Here is a 6,000-nt window from a genome sequence, read left to right on the forward strand (position 1 = left end):
GATTTGGTCTAAACCCTCAGTTAATTCTACCTTTCACGCCTTGGTTTAAGTATAGAACTTCGGGTATTGTATGGACTCCTTAGAGTGCTTAAGGGATATAAAATGAGAGAATAGGGTGGCTAGGGTTTAGGCTAGAGCAAGAGAGAGAGGAGAGAATATTTTTGGTGTAGGGAGAGAGAATGATTTTTGGTGTAGAAAAAAGGAAGAGAGAAAGATTTGATGATCAAGTTTGTTGATGATTAAAAAATGGGTGATATGACCTCTATTTATAGGGAAAAAAAGGGGTCGAAGAATTAGGATAAGATCGAGTTCGAATCGGAATAAAACTCTTGCGATAGACATCAATTTTTACGGTTTTTGTTTTTATCATATCTTTTGATCTAAAAATTGGAATAAGATAAATAAGATATCGTTGGAAATCTCTTGAAGTCTAATTTCTAACCCAATTAAAGTCAGATTAAAATATTTTTTAGAATAAAATATATGACCGAAATAGTGGGACGGTGTCAGTTTTGGATAGAGTTTCGTATTTCAATCATATCTTTTTTGTTATAGCTCGAAATTAATATTATAATATATCATTGGAAAGATAATTTCAAGAGATATCCAACCATATAAGAATTAGATAAAAACTATGAAGCACGAAAATAATATATGACAATCTTTGAACGTCTTTCAATTCGAATAGAATTAGGACTTTCAAAAAGAAAAGTTTTATTCAATTTCAAATGCTTTAATCTTATCTTTTCAAAAAGGATAATTAAGATATTTTAGAAACTCATAGAAGCTTCTGATTAATCCTAATTGGTTTAGGAATGAGATTGAATCCTTTGGACCCTCCACATGATCATTGGGTCGTAGGTAAGGTGGGCTTAGGTTCGGTTTGGATTCAGTTTAGTATTTTGGCCATAATTTATTCGTTATAACTCGGATTTGGGCTTATGATATATCGTTGGAAAGCTCTTTTCAAGCCCCATCCAACCATTCAATAATTAGACCCAGATTATGGACCAAAGTAAACTGGTTTAAACATTTTTATAAAAAGGATACGAAATGAATTATTTTGGGTTTAAAGGCACGAAAAGAGGAAAATAAGTTATGGTTTGGGGAAATAGGCTAGGAATTGGGTTGGTTTATGAAATTTATTAGATAGAACATGGATTTAAGCACTCTAAAGATTAAATACTCAACCCGACCAATAATGGCGGTGAAAGGCTGTTCATCATCGGATTTGGTTTTGGGGAGACATTTTTAGGTGTCTACAGGTCCCAAATCCAGTCTAAACTTTTTAACTCTTTCTTTTAATTATTTAATTTAATTCTTTAATTTTCTTTATTTTGTTGAAGTTTACTAAAGTGTGTATTTTGTTATTAGAAAGAGGTACGAGGCTTCAAAGTAAGTAATTAGTTTACTCTCTTTCAATGTAGAAAGCATGCTTAAATTTGTTCAATTCCTAATATCATGTTAGGAGGTTTTTTAATGCTTTCTAGAATCATGTTTAGGGTGTCTCTTATTATTTCTAATATCATGTTAGCATGTTAGTACCATGTTAGGTTTAAATCTTTAATCTTTATTGCTTAGTGACATGCTAGGGTTTGTTATTAATCTTGTTAGTATTATGCCTAGGATCTTGCTATTATATTTAAGCTTTATTATTAACATGGTTTTGATTATCAATAATCATTATTATTATTATGTTGCTTGTTATATTATTATTGTTATTGCTTGATCACGCCTTTTATGCTTGTTTAAAGGGAATTTGTACTTGAAATCACGCTTAATAAGATAATTAATAATTTGGTTTAGGCTAATATGATTTTAATTTAAGTGATCGCCAATAATAGTTTTATTTGTGCATTAATATTCAACCAACATAGATTAAACAGGTTTAGGGTTAACCTAATGTTTGAATGTTAGTCAAAAAGCGCACATGAATACGAGTAGAACAAAGTAAGCCCTATTTTATAGGGCGGGTCGTCCTTTCTTTTTGTAGATTGGATTCGTACCTCATCCCCAAACCCTATTTGGTTCAAGACCTTATGGAGTTGACGATCTCATGGATCGTTAATAAGTTCCTAAAACTTGTTGGCGACTCTTTTGCTCTCTTTTCCTTCCCTTTGGACGCCACCATACTTAAATGTATGATCACAGTGGGGGTTCAAGCTTGGGGTTATGATGCTTGAAATATTCCCTACAGGACTACTACATCATCTTCATCATCACTTCATGGGAAGAAGCGACATATGAGCTAGGTGTATAGTTTGGTAGCTGTAGGGAATATTTCAAGCATTACAAACTTAATTTCCACTGTGATCATACACTTAAGTATGGTGGCGTCCAAAGGGAAGGAAACAAGAGCAAAAGAGTCGTCAATAAGTTTTAGGAACTTGTAAACCGTTCACAGGGTGAAGGTTACACCCCTTCACGATCCTAGAGATCGCTAACTCCATAGGTCTAGAACCACGACTGGATATTCGGGGATGAAGGTACGAATCCAACCTAAAAGAGATCGAACTCGCCCTATAAAATAGGTCTATACTTTATTCTTCTCGTATTCATTTGCGCTTTCTAACTAACATGCAATCATTAGGTAAGCCCTAAACCTGTTTAATCTATGTTGGTTGATATTAACGCACAAATAAATCTATTATTGGCGATCACTTGAATTAAAATCATATTAGCCTAAATCAAATTATTAATTATCTTATTAGGCGTGATTTCAAGTACAAATTCCCTTTAAAACTGCATAAAAGGCGTGATCAAGCAATAACAATTATTATATTAAGCAACATGATATTAATTATGAACTCAACAATCATCATATTGACAAAGCTTAATAATAATAGCAAGATCCTAGGCATGATACTAACATGATTAATAACAAATTCCTAGCATGTCACCAAACAATAAAGATAAAAGCTTTAGCCCTAACATGATACTAACAAGATATTAAAAATAGGAGGCATCCTAAATATGATACTAGAAAGCAATTATAACATCTTAAGATGATACTGGGAATTAATCAAATCTAAACATGCTTTCTACAAGAATAGAGCAATAAGATTACATACTTTGATTCCTCGTGCCTCTTTCTAATAACAAAATACAAGCGTTAAAAACTTCAATGAAATAATAAATCAAATAAATAAATTAAATAAGTAAAGAGTTTAGAAACTGGATTAGAGGTCCAAAGTATCAACCTTTCATGTCTAGGGTGAAGGCAACTTCAAACTTGGCTAGGTGTGTCTAGATCTCGTGAATGCGGTATGGTGTTTATAAAAATGCAAGTTTAGAAAAAGAGAGAGAGAGAGAGAGAAAACTATATTGGTCAAGAGAGAGGAGAGAGAATTAAAGAATTCTTGATGAGAGTTGATGATGATTGAAAAAAGGGAGATATGACTTCTATTTATAGATAAAAAAAAGAGGGTCGAAGAATAAGAAAAGAATCCGAATCGAAATAAACTCGACGGACAACAGTTTTTGCAAATTTTGTTTTTATCATATCTTTTGATCTAGAAGTCCAAATAAGGCATATAATATTTCGTTAGAAAGCTCTTGAAGTCTACTTTCAAACCCAATTGGAATAAGATTAAAAAATTCTTTAGATAAAAAGATATGGCCGTAATAGTGGGACGGTGTCAGTTTTGGTTAAAGTTTCATATTTCTTTCTTATCTTTTTCGTTATAGTTCGGAATTAATATTATAATATATCATTGGAAAGATAATTTCATGATCTATCCAACTATATAAAATTTGGATAAAGATTATGAGGCACAAAAATAATATCTGACTGTCTTTGAACTTTTTTAAATTCGAATAGAATTAGGACTTAAAAAAAGAAAGTTTTTAAAAAGAAAAGTTTTTATTCAATTTCAAATTCTATGATCTTATCTTTTCAAAAAGGATAATTAAGATCTTTTAGAAACTCATAAAAGCTTCTAATCAATCCTAATTAGTTTAGGAATAGGATTAAACCCTTGGACCCTCCACATGATCATTGGGCCGTAGGTAAAATCCGGTTTGGGCTCAACTTAGTATTTTGGTCATAACTTCCTCATTATTCATCGGAATTGGGCTTATAATATATTGTTATTAAGCTCTTTTCGACCCCAATACAACTACACTATTATTGGACTGGCTATTTTCATAAATAAAGCAGGTTTTCGAAAACAGAAAGAAGGATTTTAAATAAAAACTACTGCAACACCAGACTTTTCACACTTTCACTTCATTTGATAATCAAATGACGTGAAAGATATTCATCACTAGGTTTTGTTTTGGGGAGACACAATTGGGTGTCTACAGTAGCATTGACATATGCTATTTTGCAAATGTTGATTGATTGGTATTTGACACTTTATTATATTTTATCATTTAATAAGTATTTGATACTGCTCTTTAAATACCATAATTCTCTGTTTGGATTTAAGATTTCATTTGAAATCTTAAAATTGGGCCAAATAAGTTGTTTGGATAACTTAAGAATTTAGATGTGTATTTAGCCCAAATCCAAACCCTTAAAAACATAACTGTTGCGTTAAGAATTTGAAACTATAATATAATTGACGTAAATTCAAATACTTGTTTCTCTCACCACAATTGCCCTTAACTATCACAGCTCTCTTGCTACCACGATTCTCCTTCTCCACCATTGCTTAAATTCTTCAATCATCACGTCCAATCACCAGATGCCATTACAACGCCACCTCCTCCGTCACAACCATTAATGTAGCAGAGCCGTCGTCGACCTCCCCAAAAATATCATTATTTGAACAGTTTTGATACAAATCTTGCTGCTTACAAGATTGTTTTGCTTGATTGAAGCACGATTCAAGTTTTATAAACCTTTTAGTTTCATCTAAATTAAGCTACTTCTTTAATAATTTGGAAGGTAAATTCATGATTTTCATTCTAATAATCAAATTCGAGGAAAAAATTAGAGTTTATAATCTTAAATAGAAGCTTTGATTTTGGATTCACATAAATAAGTCAAAATGCAATTTTAATTATAAAAAAGAGACACCATTAAAAAAATAGCATAAAATTGATTTTTTTAGAAGAAATTGACAATAATTATTTTAGATTGATAGTCAGTACATTTATAAATCAGTCATCAATCATATCATTTCAAAGTTTTCATATTTTTTTTGTTTCAGATGAGATGTTTTAGTATTGACTATTGAGTTTTGGGTTCATTTCCTCCCAACAATGAACTAATCATGTTGCTAAAGATAAGTTGTTCTCTTAATTAATTTTGTTTGATCCTTCAATTTAAAATTATCCATTTATCAATTAAATAATTTCAGTTTTTCAATGTTTAATTACTCTGCATATATCTATCTGCAGAAAATGTATTCCTCTTCATACATTATAGGGAATTTGAAATCTATGAATTGAAATTCTACTATCTCCCAAACGATTATTTTGGATTTGAATTATAAAAATTTAAATTTTGAAATTGAAATCTTTAATTTGAAATGAATTAAGTATATCCAAACACAACCTTATAGTTTTTTTTTTTATTTTATTTTTGACAAACACAACCTAATAGAATTTAGACTTCCATGGATTAGAATATTTAAGTTCATAATTTTGTTATTTGTGGTGGTTGTGTTGATATCGTGATTGCAAGATTTTTAATTGATGTAATAATATTTTGTTTAAAAAAATAACAACAAAATCTGCTACTTGAAGTAGCAGTTCATGCTAGAACACTGCTACTTGAGTAACGGTTTATCCCATGCTTCTTGAAGTAGCGGTTTTTATTTCATAAACCGCCACTTGAAGTAGCGGTTTTTTTCTTAGATGATGTAAATACGATGGGAATGATCGCTCTTATAGGACTCATTGGTCAAATAATGTTAGCCAACGACTCTAGTTCAAACAACTCCGAACATACTCTATGGTCACAAAAACCTTTTAAAAGCTAGCCACTCTAGACTAGAGGTTATGTGTATATATATTTTTTTGAAATACTCTTGCTATTCGTTCTTTCTCAAT

This window comes from Chenopodium album, chromosome 21, assembly GCF_948465745.1.
Source record: "Chenopodium album chromosome 21, dcCheAlbu1.1, whole genome shotgun sequence".
NCBI lineage: Eukaryota > Viridiplantae > Streptophyta > Magnoliopsida > Caryophyllales > Amaranthaceae > Chenopodium > Chenopodium album.